Genomic DNA, 4,770 nt, shown 5'->3' with positions numbered 1-4,770 from the left:
GGCGACACGGGCGTGGAACTCGGCATCGGGCGCTGCATCGCCGCGGACAGCAGGGGGCGCACGGGTACCGATACTGCCATGGGGCCCGGCGCTGCTCTCCTGCTCCGCCGCCAGGCGGCGCTGCGCTGCCGTCCTGCCGCGCCTCCGGGCACGCTCGGTTTCCTCGGGACCCCGGGCCCCGCCTGTCCCGCCGCTGCGGAGGCGGGGGATGCTTTATGGGACTGCCCGAGCTGGCAGTGCCGGGTCTGGGGCGTTGGGGCGCGCCTTGGGGGGCTGCGGGTGCGCTCGTTTCCTCTTCTGCATGGCCTTCTGTGTGAGCATCTCTCGTTGCGACTGCTCTTGGAGAGTCAAACCCCTCCTCCTAAGTGGTCTCAGGAGCCTGGCAGGGTGAGTTTTGTTTCACAGGGGAAAGGGCCACTGGTCGTGTCCAGAGACCTGTGCACCCAGCCAGGTTTCTGCCTGATAAAATTCCAAATGGATGAGGATTTCTCCCAGCCCCAAGCTGCCCCCACCTGTAACCCTGGCTGCCTTTGGGGTGCCCAAAGCCTCCTCTGTGCAGATCTCAGGAACCTGGGAGGGGTGAACAATGTTGCACAGGGAAAAACCCCACAGATTTTATCTCCGGGCCTGGGGCCAGGAGCAGGCATTTGCGTGCTAGAATTCCAGAAGGAGCACGGTGTCTCCCAGACCCAAGCCGCATCCAGCTGTGACCCAGCTGCTCTTGGAGTGCCAAAAGCCTCCTCGTAGCTGATCTCAGGAACCCTGGAAGGGTGAGTTTGGTTTCACAGGGAAAAGGCCTCCGTTTGTGTCCAGAGATCAAATAAGGGACTCTGCTTTTCCTCTAGTTCTCCTTCCTGTTTTCACCTGGGCTACAAGGATGGGCATGGCCTGTATTTCTCATATCAAAGTGATGTTACTAAATTTGTCCAGAAGTTCTGATTGTTATTTTTATTAGTAGTAGTAATTTTCTGATAGAAAACACTCTCATTTTGCCTTTCCCACGTTGTTTCCAGGTGCTGCCCAGGATGGACATCTGTGGTCTCAGACAGTGATTCCCGAGGAGCAAGGAAAGCCTTTTCCTCACCTGCACAGTTCAGGTGGATGGGACAGAATTGGTGTGGCCTGACAAGGCAGGAAAAGCTGTCTGTGTTCTGGAGTGCCTTGAAAGCTTTCTCCGTCAGGTTTGGAAGGGGTTTCTCTTTGGGATTTCTTGTGATGCAGCACCACGGGTATCCCTTTGTGCCAAGTCCAGTGCTAAAGGATTGAAGAACTGACAAGTGGGGTCTGGGATGAAAATGCCGCTAATAAAATTAAGCAAAGAATACAATAAGAGAAATGAGCATCCTTTTAATAGTTAGGAATAAAAATGCTGGAAAAGGGCACTCTGAATTGGTGTCACTTGTCATGGATAAAACCCCAGAGTGAGGAATCAGAGCAGAAGTTGAGAGCTGGAATCCTTCTGCAGTCGACTTAATTTTCTTTTCCTCCTCTCTTTCAGGACAGGAAGAATCACGACTCTCCTGGCATCTTTGCCAAGAGCTGTGGTGTTTGATCAGCCAAAGCCCAGAGGCTTCAGCACCAGAGGTCTGAGCCTGGAGGGCTCCTGGTGCTGCCCGTGCTGTGGGCTATGTCAGAGGATGCAGGGTTCCTCTTTGCCTCCCTGCTGGGATTAACTGCCATGGGAATGTGGGATCTGGGTGAAACTCCAGCTCTCCTGGTGTTCAGGGGAGCAAGGTCTGAGGGACTCCTCTCTGGGGATGTGCGGTGAAGGACTGAATAGTGTGGAAGGAGAGTATTTATAAACTGTATCACTGTTTCTCCCAAAATTGGGGTGGAGCACTGATGGGGGCGGTTGGGTTTGGTCTGGGCCTGTTATTCTTTGTGCAATTTTTAAATTCTCTTGTATGATTTACTGTCCGGTATCTTTCTAACAAAAGCTGACATAAATTTAGATTAAGGATTAGAACTTGGCTCCATTCATTGCAAACATTTGACAAGGCTGGAGGACTGGGGTGGTGACTGCTCTCAGGAAAGGTTACTTATTAATACTGTGTCAGATTTCCCGCAGTGACTGTCAGGCCTGCATGGCTGTGAGTTCGTGCTCTTCTCACTGGGGAAATAAGTTCAGCAAAATTAGAAATGTTAGAAAAATCCAGCCAAAAATTCCACCTCTGTACCCCCTAAGTTTTCCCAGTTTTTCCCAGCTAGGAGCTGCACAGAAGTCAGGCAGGGGAAGTGACAACAGGGAACAGATGAAAAATTCAAAGGCACAAAGAGGAAAGGGGAAAGGTTTCAGAAAACAATTCTATGGTCTAAGAATAATTTCTGATTCCCTACTGAGAAGAACACGAACTCACAGCCATTCAGGCCTGACAGTCCCCTGCAGTGAGAGCTCAGCACACATCCACAGAGGCAAGTCCAGCATCTTAAATGAAAAAATAAAAATAAAAACCAGAAGAAAAAGGTGATTTCTTTTGCTTCAGAGTTATTTCAAGTTCTTAAAGCCCAAGCAACATTTGCTCTTGATTTTGGTTGGGTGAATCATGAGCAGTGGGCACGGGTCATGCCATTCATTGAGCAGAAAACCCGGGGTCATTTAGAGGGGACACAAGAACTGTTTGTGTAGCGACCTCGGGCTGCAGAGGGGCAGGAGAAAGGCCAAGGGAGCTCCCTGGGGCCACCAGGGCCTGTGGGGAACAGAATGGACGCTTGGATGACCAGTGGAGGTGAGGAGTGGATCTGAGTTCATCTACAGGGAAATAAGGAGGGGATACTCTGGAGTGAAAAGCTGAGGTGATGAGTTCACCCACCTGGGCACGAGTTGTGTTTGCACAAAGTGGGACCAGAGGTGAAGGTCAATCCAAAGTCGATCCTGCTTGACCTCTGAATTCCAGGATAAGTTTTACAAGCTGCCAAATGAGGGAGTAAAAATACACAAAAATGAAACCGAGAGCATTCATGAGGTTCCTGGGAGTCCATTACACTGTTGTCATAGAATTCTTAATGAGTTTTGAGCTTTTAATGACAACAATTCAGTACTTTCTTTGGATTATTCACTGTGTAGGATTTGGGGTTTATCTGGATTTTAAAGGCGTCGTGGTGGCCCTGACACTGCTCAGGAGCTGGTAGGAAAAGCAGGGTCAGAGCTCCTGGCAGGCACAGGGTGTTTTTCCCAGAGTGGACTGTGGAGGAATTGTTTGGGCCTTGGATTGTCCCTCTGGGTGATGCCAGTTGCTGTGATTTGTGTAATTCCATACATTTAACTCCCAATACTTCCCAGCCCAGGAGCTTGAGCTGACAGGGCAGCACACAGATTGTTCTCTGTGCTGTGCCCCGATTTGGGGTTGGCTGTCAGCTTTGCTAGCTCCCGTGAATTATGCCCATAGCCCCGAATTCCCTGCTCAATTCCCACTGCCATAACCTCACAGCGCCTCATGGAGTGGGGATATACTGTGGCAGGAAGCTCAGCAGCATCGGCACAGGGACAGGTGTATATTCCAAAGAATTTGCTGTTTCAAACCCTCATCCCCCAGCCCCGCCGATGTCCCTGGGGGGCACTTGACAGAGTTACCTGGATTTCAGCTGATTTCACCCCCCCGAGCTCGGGCTCCAGGTGATCTTTTCAAGCAGGAGAAGGCAGGGGCCGGAGGCGCTCGTGGCCCGTGCCGAGGCAGTCCCTGGGGCCACGAGAGGACATCTCTCCCTGCAGAATTTCAGTTCTTTCCAGAGCCTCAGCAGTGACAGAGGACAAAGAGGAAGATGAGGAGGAGGAAGAAGGGGGAGAGGGTTTGAGAGGAGGGGAAGCCCAAATCCGTGCTGTGTGCGGAGCTCCGACAGCACGCTGCAGCCCGCAGCTCAGTGTGAGCACGGGGCAGAGGAGGCGATTTCTGGGCATTCAATCACCCTGAGGCGGGCCCGGCACCGCCCCTGCAGCACCGTCCCCAGCACAGCTCGGTACCGCTCCGGGATCACCCGGCCCCGCCCCCGGTGCCGCCCGGGACCACTGGGGACCGCCCCTAAAGCACCGCCCCGGCCCCGCCCGGTCCCGTCCCCGGGACCTCCGTGCCCCGCCTCGCCAAGCCCCGGCTCCGCCCCGAGCCTGCCCGGGCTGCGCCGGGACCATCGCTGGCGGACCGCCCCTCTCCCCCGGGCCGAAGCGGGCTGAAGGAGATGTCCGCACGATTGGAAACGCCGCCGAAAATCGCACCCGTGGGATCGGTGTCGGCGTCGTGCGCAGGCATCCCACTAGAGCGAGCGGGCTCCTTGCTGTGCCACCCTCCTTTTGCAGCCAGAGTTAGAAGGACGGGGGAGCGACACCCGAGCCGCCATCTTGGGAGAGGCAGGCGCGCAGTACCGCGCTCTGCCCACAGGGTGGCGCTTGGGAGACAGGCAAGGGATGGAATCAAGGAGTGTCCCAATCCTTGAGGAAATCCCCCTGAATGAACGCCCCAAAAAACCCCGACCAGAACTGAGAAACCTCCTGCCTCTGTATGAGTGCAAAGGGTGTGCAAGGAGTGTGCAAATAGTGTGCATTAGCAATCGATCGGCAGGCATTGGAAAGCGATCGCCGATCTAATCGATCGGCAGGCGCCATCAATCGATCGCCGAGCTAATCGATCGGCAGGCATTAGCAATCGAACGCCGATATAATCGATCGGCAGGCGCGATCAATCGATCGCCGATATAATCGATCGGCAGGCATTAGCAATCGATCGCCGATCTAATCGATCGGCAGGCGCCATCAATCGATCGCCGATCTAATCGATCGGC

General features: G+C 54.0%; 1 long non-coding RNA gene across 1 annotated transcript; it reads left to right on the top strand.

The window, feature by feature from the left end:
- Positions 1 to 477: 477 nt before the first annotated feature.
- On the top strand, positions 478 to 2,468 carry LOC148217746 (uncharacterized). Its single transcript, XR_015800795.1, has 2 exons — positions 478 to 1,181; positions 1,499 to 2,468. It is a non-coding gene; the product is annotated as an uncharacterized LOC148217746 (long non-coding RNA).
- Positions 2,469 to 4,770: the final 2,302 nt, after the last annotated feature.

The sequence above is a fragment of the Sturnus vulgaris genome, unplaced genomic scaffold, assembly GCF_052056855.1.
Source record: "Sturnus vulgaris isolate bStuVul1 unplaced genomic scaffold, bStuVul1.hap1 Scaffold_318, whole genome shotgun sequence".
In the NCBI taxonomy this organism is placed as follows: Eukaryota; Metazoa; Chordata; class Aves; order Passeriformes; family Sturnidae; genus Sturnus; species Sturnus vulgaris.
Note: the sequence above shows the minus strand (reverse complement) of the source record. Positions and strands in the feature narration are given on the sequence as shown.